The sequence below is a fragment of the Mustela putorius genome, unplaced genomic scaffold, assembly GCF_011764305.1.
Source record: "Mustela putorius furo isolate JIRA1106 unplaced genomic scaffold, ASM1176430v1.1 tig00003983_pilon_pilon_pilon, whole genome shotgun sequence".
In the NCBI taxonomy this organism is placed as follows: Eukaryota; Metazoa; Chordata; class Mammalia; order Carnivora; family Mustelidae; genus Mustela; species Mustela putorius.
In genome coordinates, this window is record NW_025422123.1 from 22,759,772 (window position 1) to 22,780,589 (window position 20,818).

Consider the following 20,818-nt stretch of genomic DNA (forward strand, 5'->3'; position numbering starts at 1 on the left):
ACAGGTCTAAAAGGAAAACCCACACAATCATCCCCATTGGAACAGAAAAAACATTGAGGAAAATTTTTCAGAAAACAATCTGGATCACAACATTCAATAAAGTAAGAATAGATGAGTCATAGACAGGGTCCTTTCAGGGAAGCAGAAAGCTCACCAGCTCATCAGAGGGAATGAGCTCAGCGGAGGGAATTTAATAAAGGGAATTGGTAAAACAGGTGTTGGAGGACTAGAACAGCAAAAAGAGGACACAGAGGTAACCACTGAGATAATAAATGCAGCTACCACCTCTAAGTTGAGGGGCAGGAAGAGGTTAGGTTACAACAGTGTGGTAGCTCAAAGGAGAGGCCCCACAAAGCACACTGCTCAGCTACCATTCTTCAGGAGCTCAGGGGAGGACAGTGCCTCTGGGTTGGGGCTCGCACCTCTGGGGAGGGACCACCGCCTGGCTTCTTCCAGCACCTATGAGGGGAAGTGATGAAGCTGGTTCTGGCTGTCTACAGAAAACACTAGAGGCTGTGGTAAGATACCTGGACTGGGAAACCTCTGACAGGAAGAGCGAGAGACCGGAAACTCTTCTCCCTCCTCTCACCCTCCAGCTCTCTCTAGTGCCCTCTATTGACAGATCCCAACAGGAAGCCGATGTCAAAAGCTCTAGGAGATGTAGTCTGCAGAATCTCATCCTAACTCCAGAGGCTATCATATACAAGGGCAAGGTGAAGCTGAAAACAGAAAATACATACATACATACATATATACATACATACATACATAACCAGCACAGATGGAGAGTTCTGAAACATAATAAAATGTTTTTATGTCAGGACACCTTGGTGGCTCAGTCGGTTAAGTGTCTGCCTTCAGCTCAGGTCATGATCTCAGGGTCCTGGGACGGAGTCCCGCATCCAGCTCCCCTACTTAGTGGGGAGTTTGCTTCTTCCTCTGCCCCTATTCACGCTCTCTTTCTTCTCTCAAATAAATAAATAAAATCTCTTTAAAAAAAATCTTTTTATATCAACCTAAAACCCAACTTATGCTTACCAGGGAAATACCAAAGACTTTCTCAGTAAAGTGAGGCACCAGAAAATGATACCTACTCTTATTACTATTATTTGACATTTTGCTGGATGTCCTAGCGAAAAGAAACTTACCCATGAAAGAAATAGAAAATGCACAATAGGAAAGGAAGATGTACAATAATCTGTACTTGCAGATATGTTTATTGTTTTGTTTGTTTAAGATTTTATTTTTAAGTAATCTCTAAACCTATGTGGGGCTCCTACTTGCTGGGCTGAGATCAAGAGTCACATGCTCTAGTGACTGAGCCAGCCACGTGCCCCCAGATGATGTTTGTGTACCTGGAAAACCCAAGAGATTACACTGGAAAGTCCTACAGACATTAAAATAAGTAAGTTAGCAGATTAAAAGGTTAAGATAACAAAACCAATAGTTTTTATATATAGAAACTACAAACAGAAAATATAATGAAAAAAAAAAACCCGCTTTTAATCACAACCAAAAAGATAAAATCTAGAAATAATCCTAACAAGAGATGTGGAAGAGATACATGAAAAAGACTCTTTCACAAAAGAAGAATTTAAAATAGAAAAGCATACCAATTATTAGATAGGAAAACTCAAAATCACAAAGATTCAGTTCTCCTTTAACAAAATTCACGTTTAACATGGTCTCAATAAAAATACTAATTTTTAACTTAGAATTAGGTAGCCTGATTCTGATATTCATATAAAAGAGAAAAAAATAGTAATAGCCAAGCCAAAGAGCCTTCCAATAAGAGAAGACATATTAGGAAGCCTCAGTAATTAAAACAGACCATGATGGAGGGCCTTGTGATACTATTTATCAAAATTGAAATACTTGAAATGTTGACCCCATAATTCTTCTTTTGGGAGTTCATCTTATAGATACGTACATCTGCACACATGTGAAAAGACTATGGTTTTACATTTAAGCACTGTTTGTAATAAAAATTAGAAAATGTTCAAATGTCACCAATAATGGGATAGTTAGGTAAATTATATTTTACATCCAATAGGAAACTGGGTACCTATAAAAAGTAGAGCACTCTCTATAGAAGATGCTCCAAGATACATTAAGTGAATAAAACAATATGCAGAACAGTGTTTATTGTATGTTACTATGCATATAAAGAAGAAACACAAAATACATTTTTATTTCCTTGTACAAAGAAAAATAATAATGAAAGGATTCACAAGAAACTAAGAATAGTGGTTATGTTATGTAGCATTTCCTTAAATATGATAAGAATGGCATAAAGAATTCTCACTTTTTATAGGCCTGAATTTCTCATTTTTATAGGTTTTAATTTCTGAATCATGTGAATGTTTTACCTATGCAAAAACGAAACTAAAATTAAAATAAATAGGCAATAACAGCAAATACTGCCTAACTAAATCTTTAATTTCCACAAAGAAGAGATACCAGCATACACAAAGCTCTTCCTGTTACATTTTTCAGCTATCTCAATGTCATTATTAAAATTTCATGTGTAGGGGTGCCTGGGTGGCTCAGTGGTTTAAGCCTCTGCCTTTTGCTCAGGTCATGATCTCAAGGTCCTGGGATCGAGGCCCACATCGGGCTCTCTGCTTGGCAGGGAGCCTGCTTCCCCTTCTCTCTTTGCCTGCTTCTCTGCCTACTTGTGATCTCTGTCTGTCAAATGAATAAATAAAATCTTTTTAAATAAACAAATAAAATATCATGTGTAGAATCAAACAAACAAACAAATAATAACAAACCCAATTTACCCTTTGATTCTATGCACAAGTATAGTGACTTTCAGGAAAATGCAGGTATAGCCAAAGAAGAGAAAAAAAAGGGAACATCAGCACTAACGTCAAAGAATGACGAATTTCTTCTCAGATCATATAACTGTAAGATAAAGGAAAGAGGGACAGTTCTGCAAAGGTAAGGGTAGGTCTTAGTCAACTTGATTTTATTCTATTTAACCCTCTGACAGATGGGCCTCTCTCAGTCAGTTGGGTTCACTATTCTGGTTAGACTAAGCCCTTCAGAATCCATGGCCCAAAATAAGGGGCACTCCAGGCTCTGGTGGTTCCTGCGTGGATGAGGAAAACAGGTAAGGAAAGTGTGATGGTCTGCAGAACCTCTGACCCCATTTTGTCAATCTCAATACCCAGCCCAGGGCACTATGCTATAGCCTGGTTTGCAGGGTCCTGACCTTGGGATCTATTAATATAGTGGCAGCAAAGGTATTAGACTCCAGCTGCTAGAAGGATTTAAAGCAACGGTTAACAACAATGAAGGGGTAGCCTTTTACGGGTGGCCCCTCCTCTGTACCAAATGTTATCGTGAAAGCACAAAAGAAATAAAATGTGCAGACGTCATATGAGAGACTTGGGTTTCAGGCCCAGAAATCACAACAGAAGATTAAAAAAAAAAATCCTTAGTTATAAAAAAATTAAAAATAAATTTCAAAAATCCTTAATTATAGGGGCACCTGGGTGGTTCAGTCATTAAGCAACTACTTTCAGCTCAGGTCACGATCCCAGAATCCTGACCTAGTCCTGTACCGGGCTCCCTGCTTAGTGGGAAGCCTTGCTTCTCCCTCTCCCAGTCCCCCGCTTGTGTTCCCTCTCTTGCTGTCTCTCTATCAAATAAGTAAATAAAATCTTTTTTTTTAAATCCTTAATTATAGCTCTTGTTTTGTACAAGGTCTCAATGGACAGAGTTCCGGACTTCCATACATGTTCCTTGATTTTGCTTTCCTTTGCTTTCATTCTATATGTAATAAAAGACGACAGATGGGCTTAAAATCAGTGAGTATCCATTTGAGGGTAAGAATCGACTCTTGCCTCTTGTAATTTTTTTATATCTTTGCCTGAAATTAGCTGTATCACCATCATTAGTAGTCATTGTCCCAATGTCTGTTCATTTATACAAAAAGATACAGAAAGGGCAATAAAATATCCAAATAATTGCAAATGCCACTGAACAAGGACAGTAATGATGCTGAAACTGGTTACAGGCAGGCAGCTCTCAAAATATTCCTTTGTTCTGATTGAATGACATAATCTAAAATCCTGGCATGAAAACCTGTTGAGAGATGGCATTAATACACTATATGAAAGGGAAGGTTATACACACAGTCAGAAATCTGCACAGGCAAACAAGCCCTTCTATTGTGGAATTCAAATTTCAGATGCTTCCTGCTGCCTCCTTGTCAGTCTTTTATAAACCTGGAATGAATTAAGTTGAAGTGATTATCCTTTAATTACATCTAGCTGCATTCTTCAGTATGGAAATGACATCCTGATGGGATGGGAACATGTATGGAACTTTGGGGAAGAAAGGCAAAGGGATTTTAGAAGCTGAGAGGAACTGAAGGGTAGGGCAAGCCCAGGAAATAAAATACCCTGAAGAAAGTGTTCTGGGAAGTCAATCAACCGGCATGAGAGCCCCTAGAGGAACAGAAGAATGGGAGAGAGGGAAGAGGAGGAACAGCAGAACCAAATTTCAACTACTCTGCATTTTCTCAATATGTCCTACGGATTCCAATGATTTTACCCACTTAAGCCCATTCATCCCTTCATCAAATATTTACCACACATCAAATATTTAACAAATAGTGAGTAAGGACCCATTCTGTGCCATATCCCTCACAAGGCTGTAGAGAAAAGATAAAAACTACAGCTGAACCTTGAACCACGTGGGCTTGAACTGCACAGGTCCAGTTACACAAATGCTTTTTAAAAGATTTTATTTATTTATTTGAGGGAGAAAGTACACACGAGTGGGGATGTGTTGTTGCCTCCCTCTCCTTTTCTTTTTCCCTTTGCTTGTTTGTTTCTTACATTCCACATACAACTGAAAGCATATGGTATTTGTCTTTCTCTGACTGACTTATTTCGCTTAGCATAAACTCTCTAGCTCCATCTATGTTGCTGCAAATGGCAAGATTTCATTCTTTTTGATGGCTGAGTAGTAGTCCATTGTGTACATATACCACATCTTCTGAATCCATCCATCAATTGAGACACTTGGGCTCTTTCCATAATTTGGCTATTGTAGATATGCTACTATAGGATCCATGCTCTGCATTAGTACTTTTGTATTCTTTGGGTAAATACCTATTAGTGCCACTGCTGGGTCAGGAAGTAGTTCTGTTATTTATTGAGGAACCTCTATACTGTTCTCCAGAGTAGCTGCACCAATTTGCACGCCTACCAACACTGCAAGAGAGTTGCCCTTTGTCCACATCTTCGCCAACATCTGTTTTCTTGTGTTGTTGATTTCAGCCATTCTGACAGGTCACACAGATTTTTTTTTATATAAATACAGTACTGTACATGTATTTTCTCTTCCTTGAATTTCTTTCTTTTTTTTAAAACTATGCAAAACTTTATTAACCTTGTTTCAAACTTTATTCCCTGGCCTCTTCAGCTTAATTAGCTACAAAGAATAAATTGTACGTAAGTAAAAACTGAAAAGAGCTGCAGTGTCCAAAGGCCTTTGGCTTAAAAATATTAGACATCCAAATTTTATCAGATCCAGGAACAAAATTTTTAAAAAGCAGTCATAACATAAAATAGCAGCTCCCAGTAACTTCCTCAAATTGTATCTTCTTTAGAAGTTGACTCCAATCAGTTTTCTTCACCCTTGGAAGCTTCATCCAAATTCTCCCTAAGATCTGAAGCTTCATCATCATCCTCCTCTCCAGTAGCAAGTGCTGCTTTTCTGTCCACAGAATGTGTTGGCAGAGCTTCAGCCAGTCTCCTTCAACTAGTCAGACTGTCTGCATTGGGTTGGTTGAAGATACTGGGTAACATTTCTGTCGGCTGCTTTGTCTCAGCATGGTCTGTACTGGTGGAAATAGTCACCCCCAGGGATGCCTGAACTTTGGGGTTGTTAAAGTGGATCGCTCTTCTGGTTTGCAAACATACTCACTTTTTTGATACTAGAGATACTGTTTATCCCTAACTTCTTTAAGGAGAACTGAAGTTTTATTTTTTTTTTAATCATCTGCTATACCCTTTCTATGAACCACCTTCTTTTGGTGAGAGTTCCTTTCCCACCAATGCATGTTTGTGCTTGCAGTTTGGTGAGTTTCTCCTGGTTCATGATCGTTTCTTTCGTGTTGTTGGAGTGGAAATAGGGGACGAGGGTTGATACTCAGGGGGTGTCAGGCAGACCAGCTGAGATGAGGTGCACACATGCGGGGATGCAAGATGGTAGCTAGAGGGAAGCCAGGAGTTTTTCCTTGAATTTTCTTACTAACATGTTCTTTTCTGTAGCTTACGTTACTGTAAGGATTGTGCATATAATACATATACATAAAAAATATTAATCTACTATTTATGTTCTCAGTAAGGCTGCCAGTCAACAGTAGGCTATTAGAAGTTAAGTTCTGGGGGAAGTAAAAAATTATGCATGGATTTTCAACTGGGGTGAGGTCAGCACCCCTAACCCCCTCATTGTTCAAGGGTCAGCTGCACATATCACCTGCCTTGGGAAGACAGATGTATAAATCCCTGTATCTGGTGCCCTCATCCAGTCACAGAGAGGAGAATGTTTGAGATGATCAAGGAAGGATTGTGAGATAAAGGAAGAAAAGAGGGGATGTTTCATCTTCATTTTTGGTTTTTTTTTTTTAAAGATTTTTTGTTATTTATTTGACAGAGAGAGAAAGACACAGTGAGAGAGAGAACACAAGCAGGGGGAGTGAAAGAGGAAGAAGCAGGCTTCCTGCCCAGCAGGGAGCCCAATGCGGGGCTGGATCCCAGGATGCCCGGATCATGACCCGGGGAGCTGAAGGCAGACGCTCAGCAACTGAGCCACCTAAGCCCCCCTCATCTTCGTTTTTAAGTATGAGTGGGAGTTTGCCACACACACATACACACACACACACACACAAAGAGTAGAGGAATTCCAGCACTGGAGGTAGTAGGAAAACACAGAGGGTACAGTGAACATGGAACAACTAGGCCTTGTTTGAGTTTTTAACGCATGCTTTAGAAGTAAGGTGGAGCTAAGACTGAGAAAGGTATACTAATTCTGTAAGCAATGCCATTAAGCAAAAGGAGTAGAAGATCAGATCTGATTATGGATAGCTTACTCTGCCAACAATACAATAAAAGGTAAACTACAAGCCAGAGCCAAGGAGACCTGATAACAGTCTTTTATTTTTTTTTAAGATTTTATTTATTCATTTGACAGAGAGAGATCACAAGTAGACAGAGAGGCAGGCAGAGAGAGAGAGGGAAGCAGGCTCCCTGCTGAGCAGAGAGCCCGATTCGGGACTTGATCCCAGGACCCCGAGATCATGACCTGAGCTGAAGGCAGCGGCTTAACCCACTGAGCCACCCAGGCGCCTGATAACAGTCTATTTTAAGAGCCAGTTCCTCTACTACCTCTGGCTTATGAGCTTTATATTTGTCACTATTATGTTTTATTTCATTAGAGGCTACTCATCTTTTGTGCTATTGCCCTGACCAAGTGACTATACAACTCATCCCCCAAACAGGTGCATTTTTAAGAGTGAATGGGAGCACTAATCAGACAGGATGTTAAAACAATAGGCATAAACTCAAATTCTCCCTGGGAAATAAGGCGATAAAATCTGTCCATCACTGGGGGTTGTTAGCATAACCCATATTTTGAGCCTAGGAAAAATGACAACTCTTGACTTCCTGTTTAGTTTTTGTTTTTTAAATTACTTTTTGATGAGCTCTGAGTTTACAAATTCTAGCATGTTGGCTGTAAATGGTTCATCTCAGCTGGGGCCAGCTTAATAATTTGTTGATCGACAGCCCACCAGTGCATTTCACTGTGACTATAATGGATATAGTCAAAAAGAAAAGATCACCCTTTTTCTAACATCCTGGCTGGTTGCCCTCTGCAACTGAGATGTCTCCAGGCTGGCCCTTCCAACTTCAGTTAACATGTACTCAGGAAACACAAATTAATTTGAATATTAATCTTTAAAATCATACTTAGGAAAGTATATTTTCTTATAGAAAAAATATCATATTCTAAAACCAAATATTGATATTCACTAAAAGATTTTCCTACTGTTTCTTTGAACAAGAGAGATAATAAAGAGTTATCTAAATATATCTAAAAAGAATTGTTTTTTTAGTTTTCTGGATTACTCCCATACACTCTCCCTATCAGCTGGCAGTATCTCTCTGTTTTTCTAAGCTACACACACTAGTTCAGCTTTAATTAAAAGGCCTGTTGCCATAGTTTCTCAGAGAACAGCTCAAGGCATGCTTGAGTCCGTTATTTTCTTGAGGTTTCTAGAGAAATTATAATGTAGCAGTAGCCAAAATTTCCTAATTTTACCACCTCTCATCCAGGACAGCATATGATTCAAACATATAGCTAGATACTCTGAATATCTTAAGGGAATCTAAACAACTAGGAATGTTATTAAAATTCAACCTTTGGTTTCTTCTGTTCTGCCACATCAGTAACGTAACCAGCGGCTGCATCTTCCTCAAAGAGCAGACCAAGGGGGAATTCAGCCCCTCAGTCTGCATCTGACTGTGTCTGGGGAAAACACCAGCACATGTTTCTTTCTATTAATAATGGAGAAAATGCACTGTGTTTACAAGTTATAATAACCATACTGTTTCATATTTCCTAATAACTCAGAAATATAAATTCCAATATGCTTAAAAAAGGAGATCTCAGAAAATAGATTAAATATTGGAAATCCACTTCTTCAAGAATTTCAAGAATTAAAAAGTGGAGCTCAGGGATCTTTATGCTTAAAGCTAAAACTTGATTCCTTCTGAACCCCACCCTGCTTTCAGACAGCAATTCTATCTCTAAGTCCCAGAGAGCAAGCTCAAAGTAACCACTCTGAGCTTTCAAGGTTAAAGAAGGTGAATAAACATGTGATCCCCATGAACCTTAGAAAAAGCAAATGGCAGTTCAGCTTGTTCAGACTCGGCCCCACTGTTCTGCTGCTAGATAGCCGGAAGCACGGACTGTGCAGGTCAAAGGCCCAGGGTTGGAATGTAGCTCTGGCAACAACCACTGTCTGACCTTGGGCAAGTGATTAAATGAGATAGGACAAATGTAAAGACAAGAGAGCTCTCAAAAAATGGCAGCTATTAGCATTTCCCCATAACTAGGTCATCTCTGGGGCAGGATATAGGGCAGGAGGAGATTTCACTATTTCCAGAAGAGCCTAAAATCACCCTGCTTCCTTCGACTATCAATTTAAGAGCTCGTATAAACTACTCTATTACTGATTTTTTTTCAACGTATATACTACACAAATATTTGACTTCCTCATTCTCTATCACCAACCTTCCTTTTATTTTTTTTTTAAAGATTTTATTTATTTATTTGACAGAGAGAAATCACAAGTAGATGGAGAGGCAGACAGAGAGAGAGAGGGAAGCAGGCTCCCTGCTGAGCAGAGAGCCCGATGCGGGACTCGATCCCAGGACCCTGAGATCATGACCTGAGCCGAAGGCAGCGGCTTAACCCACTGAGCCACCCAGGCGCCCACCAACCTTCCTTTTATTTATTCTCTCTCTCTCTCTCTCTTTTTTTTTTTTTCCTGTACAAGACAAACAGAGTCTAAAAAGTTTTTGAGAGATACTAGGGCCATATTTCCAATCAGGAGAATAGAGAAATCAAAGATTTCCTATGCATGTTAGATTTATAGGTATTGGCTAATGAAAAAATGCATGGTGAATGAATGAAGTCTCCATTCTGTCGTAGCCATGTGTGCCTTTATCTTTCAATCAATAGGTTTGCATATTTTAAAAATCACATATAATATTTTCACTGATTCTCAGAACATCCTGTAAAAAGACAGAATAGGTATTGCTATTTCTGGTTTATCAAAGGAGAAAGTGAGCCTTACCAATATTAAGTGACTTACCCAAGTTAAGCTAAAAAACAGGACTTGACTTCAGGTCTTTTGACAACTAAGTCAGGGTTATTTCCACTCTATCCCTCTCACTGCAGCATGGTAAAGGCAAGCTGAGAAGCAACGCTCCAGGTAGTTTTTGTAGCCCCACATAGACGTACTTCTTCACTATTAAACAAACCTGAGACACTTCAACCTCTATGCTGCAGTAAAAGATCTGAGTCTGAGCTAGAATTTCCAGTTGTAGACTATGGCTTGGGAATGACTTTATGAATTACCATTTCTCCAAGTATTACCAATAATAACAGGAATTTATCTTCATCTCACATCTGAACCATGGTGGGAACTAAAGCTCAACCCACCCTGCCAAAGGCATTACCCAGCACAAATTTTCACCTGGTAGAGATTTTCAAAAAACGACGCCAATCCTAACTAGACAAAGATATCTGGTCATCTTACTGCAGAATTTCTTAACTGACATCTATCTCTGCATGAAGAGGGCCTCCACAGGCATTTGAAAGTATGCAAGAATATATGTCTATGTACCCCTAATATTTCTAGAGAGATAGACCATAGATTTCATAAGATTCTGACAATATCCCCCAAAGGTTGAGATACCATAGGAAGACTTCAGAACAGTAGAAATAAACCTCATTATTATAAATTAATTTTTAAACTTTTAAAGTTTCTTTTTGTATTGCAAATTTCTATTATAGTGCATCACTTTTTAAAAGCTAGACAGTTTCACCAGATCTTCCCAAATATATTTGGAATTTCTCTGGAATGTCCCTATGGCAGCTTTTAAAACAAGAGGCAGGGGCACCTGGGTGGCCCAGTCTTTAAGCGGCTGCCTTCAGCTCAGGTCATGATCCCAGGGTCCTGGGATGGAGCCCCACATTAGGCTCCTGGCTTGGGGGGAAGCCTGCTTCTCCCTCTCCCACCTCCCTGCCTGTGTTCCCTCTCTCACTGTGTGTGTCTCTCTCTCTGGCAAATAAATAAATAAATAAATAAGTCTTTTAAATAACTAAATAAATCTTTTAAATAAATGCAAAAAACAAAACAAGCAGCAGTTACACTCTGTATCAGTCTGAAATATTTGAGAATGCCTGCTTCCTCCTTCATGCAGCTCATTGCAAGGTAGGTAGTGGCAGGAATTTATTTACTAAATGTTTGTTAATAATTCTCCAAAGTTGTTCAGTTAGTTATTTAAAACTTGTTAATGGTCTACCACCTCATTCTTAATGTGAGAATTCTTTTCTCTTTGTAAATAACAGGATAAAATGTGTACTTTTTTCTCCAAAATCTGCAGGTAGTTCTTTAATCCCAGTCTATTTAGTTTTCAGAAATTAGAAGGAAGTCCAGAATAGCCATCAAACTGGAAAATGATGAGACTGATCAGAAAAGAAAAGAAAACATTTCCAAAGGAAACATACTAACACATTAGGTTACTAAAAGTATAATGATGAAATAAATGGAATCTTCAGTGTTGCATGAGTTATATGCAGAATACATGTCACTACCAGCATCATCCAAGACGGCAAAATGCTACAAGATTTCTCAAAATGTAGATAAATAAAAAGAGAAAAGCAATGGGCTCAAGATGGAGAGAGGATAGACCACTTAAAACAGATCATGGTGGGCCACCTGGGTGGTTCAATTGGTTGAACATCCAACTCCTGGTTTCAGCTCCCATCATGAACTCATGGGCTGTGGGATCAAGCCCCAGAGTCGGACTCCGCACTCAGCAGGTAGTCTGCTTGAAGAGTCTCCCTCTACCCCTACTCCCCACTTGCACTCCTCCCACAACTGCCCTCTCCAAAATAAATCAATAAAATCTTTTAAAAAATAAACAAAAACCAATCACGGCTCTGGGTACAGTAAGGTAGAATAAGTGTATGTCTCCCACTGAACACATATATACAACTGAACAGAATACACTGAGCAAATTGCTCTCTGAAGACTCTGAGAAGCAACTAATAGCAAGGGGTTTGACATGAAAAGGCCAGAATTTGAAGCACCACCAAATCAATCGTGAGTTTGCCATTTTTGGTCTTCAGTATCCCCCAGACTAAATGCAACACAGCATCACAGTCCAAAACCCAGACCTGGGTACTGAGGCTCAGACAGAGAGAATTCTAAGAGAAGGTCCTTTCAGACTTGAGTGAGAAAGGGAGTGTAGAAATCCCCCATTTTTTCTTCTGAGTTCTTCAGAGCCCCAGCCCTTCAAGCAATCCCACAGGCAGTGACATTAGAAGTCCCAACAGTATAGGAACCAAAACTCTTAGGAAGGAAACCTTCCTCTCTGATCCCAAGAGAGTGGGGTCATCTCTCACCACTATAATATATACCCTATGTTTTCCTGCCACCTAGCCCTGGATGCAAGCATAGTCACAGAAGTATGCAACAGAACAAAACAATGAAAGCCCCAACTTTCTGCCTAGCCATAAGAAAAAAGAAATCTGAGGGGCGCCTGTGTGACTCAGCTGGTTAAGCACCTGCCTTCGGCTCAGGTCATGATTCCAGGGTCCTGGGATCGAGCCCTGCATTGGGCTCTGTGCTCAGCAGAGAGCCTGCTTCTCTCTCTCCCTCTGACTGCTGCTCTGCTTACTTGTGCTCTCTCTCTATCTCTCTGTCAAATAAATAAATAAAATCTTTTAAAAAAAGAAAAAGAAAAAAGAAATCTGAAAGTACTATTAAACCAACAAATTAAACAATTTAGATGAAATGAACAAATCCGTAGAAAGATACAAATAATAAAACTAACTCAAGAAGAAATAGAAAATCCAAATAGGCATATAAAAAGTAAAGAAATTAAATACTTAAACTTTAAATTAGTAACTTAAAATATTCCCACAAAGAAAACACCAGCCCCATATGGCTCCATTGATGAGCCCTATTAATACTTAGAATACCAATAATGCATATCCTCATAAAATAAAGAAAAACTCAAAATGGATCATAGATTACATAAGAACCAGAACTAGAAAATTTCTAGGAAAAAAAAATTTTTTTTCATGACCTTGAATGTGGCAGAGTTCTTAGACATGATACCATAAAGGGAAACAATTGATAAGTTAGACTTAATGAAAAACATAAAAGTTTACACTTAAAAAGATACTATTAAGTGGGACTCCTGGGTAGCTCACTTGGTTAAGCATCTCCCTTTGGCTCAGGTCATGATCCCAAGGTCCTGGGATGGAGTCCTGCATCAGCCTCCTTGCTCAGCAGGGAGCCTGTTTCTCCCTCTGCCCCCCTTGCTTGTGTGAGCCCTCTCTCTCTCAAATAAATAAATGTTTTTTTCTAAAGATACCATTAATGAATACCATAAATGAAAAGACAAACCACAGACCATAAGTAAACATTCATATATCCCATGCTGTTAAAGATGAAGGGAAGGAGGATATGAAACTCCTAAGTATATCTGGAAAGCAATCTGCCCCCAGAAGTGGTAGTGATGTTCCACAGAAAAAAGTAAAACTTGTTGCTGATGAAGATGAAGAAGATGATGATGATGATGATGATGATGATTTTGATGATGAAAGTACTAAAGGGAATGTCCCAATAAAGAAATCTGTATGAGATACCCCAGCCAAAAAAAGCACAAAAATCAATCCAGAATGGTAAAGACTCAAGACCATTAATACTAAGATCAAAAGGTCAAGAATTCTTCCAAAAACAAGGGGGAAAAAACCTTAAAACACGGAAAGGACCTAGTTCCACAGAAGACATTACAGCAAAATGTAAACGAAAAGAGAAAAAGGTGTTTAACTTCCCTAAGTGGAAGCCAAAGTCATCATTTACGTGAAGAATTGCTCTGGATGACTGACCAAGTGACTTATTCAAGATCTCTGGCAGTGGAGAGGTTTCTGTAAAAATCGAAGCAGTTTGTTAAAATTTTCCCATCTTATTTCATTGCTGTAAAAGTTTCTACCTGGCCGTCCTTTTTACAAGGCAGAGTAAAAATTTCCCTAATGTGTCTGTTAAATATAGTCCAGGTTCCATTGCCAAGACTGTGTTGTCCAAAACGCCTGTTTGATTTTTAGAGATGGGACCCCACCCTTTACTTGGTTTTAAGTAAGTGTGAAATATTACAACAGGATATAGTAGTAGTCCTTGTCTGACAAATGGAAATGGTGGGAGACAAAAATATCCATATAAAATAAACTCAGGGGGCGCCTGGGTGGCTCAGTGGGTTAAAGCCTCTGCCTTTCGGCTCAGATCATGATCTCAGGGTCCTGGGATCAAGCCCGGCATCTGGCTCTCTGCTAAGCAGGGAGTCTGTTTCCCCACCCCACCCCCCACCTGCCTCTCTGACTACTTGTGATTTCTGTCTGTCAAATAAATAAATAAAATCTAAAAATAAATAAATAAAATAAACTCAGTATTTTCACAAAATAAAAATTAAAATGGCCAATGATTTGAACCATTTGAACATGAAAAGATGCTCAAAGTCATGAGGCATAAAAAAAAAAAGTCCTGGGGCGCCTGTGTGGCTCAGTGGGTTAAGCCGCTGCCTTCGGCTCAGGTCATGATCTCAGGGTGCTGGGATCGAGTCCCGCATCGGGCTCTCTCTGCCTGCTCCCCTCTCTCTCTCTGCCTGCCTCTCCATCTACTTGTGATTTCTCTCTGTCAAATAAATAAATAAAATCTTTAAAAAAAAAAAAAAAGTCCTGAGGCATTAGAGAAATCCAAATTAAAATTACAGAATACCACTTTAGACCCATTAGAATGGCTATAATTAAAAAGACAATAACAAGTACTTCCAAAGACGTGAAGAAACTAGAACCCTAATACACTGATTAAATTGTACAGCCACTCTGGAAAACAGTTTGACAATTTCTTTAAAAATCAAACATACACTTATCACGTAAACAAAAAAAGAAATATTTACCCAAGATAAATGAAAACATATGTCCACACAAAGATTTTAAGCAAATATCCATAGCAGCATTATTTATAACAGCTAAAAACTGGGGAGAAAAATGCAAAGTCCATTAACTGGTGAATGGGTAAGCAAAGTGCTCCATATTCAGAGAATGGAAGGCTATTCAGCAATAAAAATGAACAAACGACTGATACGCGCTACAATACGGATAAACTGCAAAAACATCAGGTCACAGGAAAAAAGCCAGATGCGAAAAGACTACTAACTATATGATTCCACTTATATTTAATGTCCAGAAAAGGCAAATCAAGAGATACTGAAAGTTGATTTGTGGTTTTGTGAGGTAAGGGGTGGGAACCAGAATTAAAAGTAAAAAGGCATACAAAATCTATCTGGGGCAATAGAAAAATACCCTAAAACTGGTAGTTATACGTCAAAAAACGGAAAAATTAAATCAGGGCTAGAAATTTCAGGGGAAAGTAATTTCCATATATATGAAATCCAAGATGTTGGGAAAAACTGTCCAGGGAAAACAACAGAAAAAGCTTAAAATGAGTGTTTTTAAGGAGAGTAGTATCAGCACACCAGAGATAAGTCAAAAGATTTTCTATGGTAGATTGCAAATGTGGCCACAATACTTTCAACTCCTCCTGTTATGACTCTATTCCCCCCACACCTATGACTAACTGTGGCCAAAACAACATGTAAGCAGAGACATTGTACTTATAAGTTCAGGACCTAACCCACAGAAGTCTCACTTATTCCATTCTTGCTGCTTTTGGAACCCAAATCTAGCCACAAGTAAACCAACCTGGGTTGCCTTGCTGGAAGAGGAGAGACCTGTAAAGGAAAACAGAGTTTGCCTGAGGCTGACCAAAGACACATGAGGGAGTTCCAGCTGTGATAAGCCAAGCCTGACTCACACCAGAACAGCTGCCCAACTGGGCACAGCCCAAGATGCCAATCCCCAGAATCGTGAGCTAAATAGTTAATGTTTCAAGTAATTTGTTACAAAGAAGAAGCTAATTGATATACTAAAAAAGAACACACATGACTGCTGGATTACACAATGAACCAAATGACTGGGCTCTATGAAGATGTCCAATAAGGACAGGCCTCCTAGGCATAGAAATAGAAAAGTAGTCCATGAGATTGACTCGGGTCTGGGAATTATCAAAGTCACTGGTGGCAGAGCAATTAACTGCTTGAACGAAGAGAGAATAACAGTAAAAGCTTCTCTATATTGTTGATGAATGGTCTATACTGAGCAGAAATGCAAGTGAAGTTGTCAGAAAATGCTGATAGGCTGAAAGCCAGGGAAGATTTAGGCCCAGAGGTCCTGACAAAGATAAGACAGAAACTCATTAGGACTGTGTGATGAGAGGTACCTCGCTGGCTCAGTCAGGAGAGCCTGTGGCTCTTGATCTTGGAGTAGTGAATTCAAGCCCCAGGTGTGGAGGAGAGTTTACTTAAAATTTTAAAAAATATTTTTTTTAAGTGCATGATGAGGTGAAAAGACAGGAGATTGTATAGAGAGAGGTATTTCAGAATTCAAGATTTGGAGGTTAGCGTAGTTCTAAGACATGATGAAATATGCACAGGATGGGTGCCTGAAGGGCTATAAATAAATATTTGTCCATTTCGCCTTAGTTGTCGAGTATTTTGGCATCAAATTATACAAAATAGTCTCTCATTCTTTTAATGACTGTAGGTTCCATAGTTACAAACTCCCTTCCATGTATCATATCAGTAATTTTTTTGTTTCTTTCTTGATCAGTCTAGCTAGATATTTAAACACTTGGTTGATATTTTCAAAGAACCAACTTTGGCTTTCTTCATTTTCTCTCTATTTCATCAATGTCTGCTCTTTATTATTTCCTTCCTTCCACTTATTTTGTGCTTACCTTTTTTATCCTCTAGCTTCTTAAAGTTGAAAATTTGTTAGATTTTAGATATTTCTTCTTTTCTAAAATAAGCAATTAAAGCTATGTATTTTCCTCTAAGCACCACTTTGGCTGCACCCCACTATTCTGATTTAAGATTTTATTTTTTTAAGTAATCTCTACAACCAAACAGAAATAGGAGAAATCTTATTTATCCCTTTAATTTCAATAATTTTTACTCCAAGTATTTTGAGGTTTTGTTATTGGATACCTACACATTTATAACTATGTCTCCCAGAGAAATTAGCTCTTTTATCATTATGGAACATCCCTCACTATCTGTTTGTCTTAGTATCTATTTTATCTAATATTAATATGACCACTCTTACCTCTTTTTTATCATATGCATGATTTATTTTTATTTATTTATTTATCTATTTATTTATTTATTTTCCCATCCATTCACTCTCAGTCTAACTGGGTTTTTAAGTATATCTCTTATAAACAGCATATAGTCAGGTCTCACTATGTATACATTCTGATAATCTGTCTCTTTAAAAAAAACAAAAAAGATTTTTTTTTTTAATTTATTTGACAGAGATCACAAGCAGGCAGAGAGGCAGGCAGAGAGAGAGGGGAAGCAGGCTCCCTGCCGAGCAGAGAGCCTGATGCAGGGCTCAATCCTAGGACCCTGAGATCATGACCTGAGCCGAAGGCAGAAGCTTAACCCACTGAGCCACCCAGGTGTCCCTCTGATAATCTATCTCTTAACCAGACTGTTTAATCCATTAATATTTAACACAATTATAATATGGTTTTAGGTCTACCATTTTAGGTTTTATTTTCAGCCTGTCCCTTCTGTTTTTTGTCCCTTTCTTCCTTCATTTCTTCCTTCTTTGGATCATTTGGATATTTTTTAGAGTTTAATTTGGGTTTATCTATTATAAATAAATAAATCAAAATATCATTATTTTTTATTGGTTGCTCTGAAAATTAAAATGTGCATTCTTAACTTTTCATTCTACTTAGTTAATATATTACTTCATATAAAATGTAAAAATGTTGCTCTCATACAGGGAGTCCACTTATTTCCCTGTACTTGCCTACACTGTAGCTGTCAAACTTCTATCTATACATCATACATCCCACAAGACAATGTTATAATTTGTGCTCTAAACAATTATATGGGGCGCCTGGGTGACTCAGTGGGTTAAGCCTCTGCCTTTGGCTCAGGTCATGATCTCAGGGTCTGGAATCAAGGCCCATATCAGACTCTCTACTCAGCAGGGAGCCTGCTTCCCCCTCTCTATCTGCTTGCCTCTCTGCTTACTTGTGCTCTCTCTGGCAAATAAATAAATAAAATCTTTACAAAATAAAATATAATTTAAAATAAACAATTATATGTATTTTAAAGAAATTAAAAGGAATGAAATGGAATTATATATTTACAATGGTATTTGATATTTCTGATGTTCTTTTTTTTTTTAAGATTTTATTTATTTGACAGACAGAGATCACAAGTAGGGAGACAGGCAGACAGAGAGAGTGGGGGAAGCAGGCTCCCCACAGAGCAGAGAGCCCAATGTGGGGCTCGATCCCAGGACCCTGGGATCATGACCTGAGCTGAAGGCAGAGGCTTTAACCCACTGAGCCACCCAGGTGCCCCTGATGTTCTTTATTCAAATTACCACCACATTTCTCAAAAATAGTTGTACAGAGATTACCAAACCACAACATTTGGCTCTCATCTGGCAAGAATGCATAAATTACACATTAACACTGCCCTAATCTTTTTTCTTAAGGTCATGATAGTTAAAACAATACCACTTGGCACCAATGTAATTGTAAACAAAACAAAAATTCAGGCACTAGAACTGAGTGACAATACCAGTGATAGGGTAGATTGGATACAAGACAATTCAGAATAAACTTACATTGATTTTTTCATATTATAAATTGGAGTAAAAACATTAAATATTAAAATTTTTGTTCAAAACTCTCACATCCAAGTATACAAATCCCTTCAATAATGAATAAAAATGTCAGGGAATATTTTCAACTCTTTTAAAAGTGCCTGAATCTGTGTATTTTCAAAGTAAACACACAAAGTTAACTAAGGCATAACTGTATTTCTGAAATAAAAAATGAAAACCATCTATTTCCCTTTTAGTAAAGACAGAGGAATATTTGGAAAGTTACAGAATCCATGAAAATTAAGAATTAAACTGACTTTATAAAGAAAACAGCAGGGTGTCCACATGGTGCAGTCAATTAAGCATCTGATTCTGTTTTGGCTCAGGTCCTGATCTCAGGGTAATGGGACTGAGCCCAGCATCAGGCTCCAAGCTCAGTATGGAGTCTGCTTGGAGTCTCCCTCTCCTTCTGCCCCTCCCCTCCTTTCTATCTCTCTAAAATAAATAATAAATCTTTATAAGAAAAGAAAGGAAAACAGGGTGCCTGGGTGACTCAGTTGGTTAAACTTTTCCTTTCAGCTCAGGTCACAGTCTCAGGATCCTGGGATCGAGCCACGCATCAGGCTCTCTGTTCAGCAGCGAGTCCGATTCTCCCTCTTCCTCTCCCTCTGTGATCTCTCTCCCTCTCTACCAAATAAATAAATAAATAATCTTTTGAAAAATAAGTGTAATAAATTTTTAAAAAGAAAACATCGAGTATTCATTCATTTAGCAAACCTTTACCGAGCTTTATTCAGTGCCAGACACTGAGCTAAGAACTAGCGATTTAGACTACCTTCAAGATATTCACAATCTTACAGAAGAGGTGAACAAAGAACTCAATTATTATTATGAACAGGGAACTAGGAAAGTTACCTGGAAGAAATTACCTACAAGCTAAGTTTCAAAGGGAAATCAAGAGTTAGCCTTTTGTGCCTGAGTATTTTTGTTTTTGCTGTCTGTGGGCGGACAATGAGAGAAATGGAAAAGAGAAAGAGGCTTTCTCAGTTGGAAATAACATGGACAAAAGAATAATACTAAAAGGTCACAATCTGTTTGGAGAATTAAAAATGTGGACAAATGGTCAGACTAGAACTAGCAAAAACACATCAGGATAGGAACCATCCTGATGTCATATTGAGAAAGTCGAACTTGGGGCACCTGGCTGGCTCAGTCCGTGGAGCATGCACTCTTGATCTCCAGGTTGTACTTCCAGCCCCCACATCGGGTGCAGAGATTACTTAAAAATAAAAATAGAAAAGGAATGTTGAACTTAATTGCCTTGGAGACAGTGGGAGGCCACTGAAGGACTTGAAGTAGCGGAGGAATATGGCTTACCCAACCTTTCTGCCTTGAATACCTCTACGACAGAAGCTAGGAAAAATAAAAGCTCACATCCCAAGCTTCCCTTGCAGAGGGAAGTGTAAGAAGAAACCTAACTGGAAGGGCTTCTGGCAAAAATTTTGATTTCCTGATGAATATCCTTCCTTGGCTAGCTCTATCCCTTCCTCTCCTTCCCTCCTTGAATTTGGGCATGATGTCTGCAGCTGTGCCAGCCATCCTACAACCATGAAGCTCAAGCAAAACCTGCAGCATCTCTAGACTTCTTGCTATGAGAGGATATAAATCCCTGTTAATTGATAATCTATTTTTATGTTGGGGTTACTTGAATCTGAATGTCTCCCTTAATAATAAAAGTCTTAAGAATTTGTATTTTATGAGGCACCTTAAGAATTTGTATTTTATGGGTGGCTCAGTCAGTTGGGTGGTCAACTCTCAGCTCAGGTCTCGATCTCAGGGTCTTGAGTTCAAAACCCATGTTGGGCTCCATGCTTGGCATGGAGCATACTTAAAAAAAAAGAAAAAGAATTTTTATTTTTGAATGATTCTTACTAAATTAGTGCATGTGGATTGAAAATGGGGAGGCAGAGGGACTGGTCTGGAGACCTATTATTATAGGGTCTGAACCAAGGTAACCATAATGGATGTAGTAAGGGAGGCAGACTCCAGAGATTTGAAAGAGGACAGGATAGACAGGAAGGGATCTGCCATCTCTTCCAGATTTCTGGCTTGAGCAGCTGCAGAGGGTAGGGGTGAGGGTAGTGCCACTCCCCAAAACAGTGGCAGATAGGATTTGGAACTGACAAGTTCAGTGTTCAGTCTGAGATATCTATGGTACCTCCACGTGAAAATGAGGGGAAAGCAGCTAACT

At 38.8% G+C, this 20,818-nt stretch overlaps 1 protein-coding gene and 2 pseudogenes across 19 annotated transcripts in view; 1 reads left to right on the plus strand and 2 right to left on the minus strand.

Moving 5' to 3' along the window:
* The window catches only part of DST (dystonin), a 471,262-nt gene that overhangs the window by 440,617 nt on the left and 9,827 nt on the right, over positions 1-20,818 (minus strand). The gene's annotated exons all lie outside the window — the stretch shown is intronic.
* LOC106003754 lies at positions 5,362-8,350 on the minus strand (annotated as a pseudogene).
* Positions 8,907-13,922, plus strand: LOC106003753 (annotated as a pseudogene).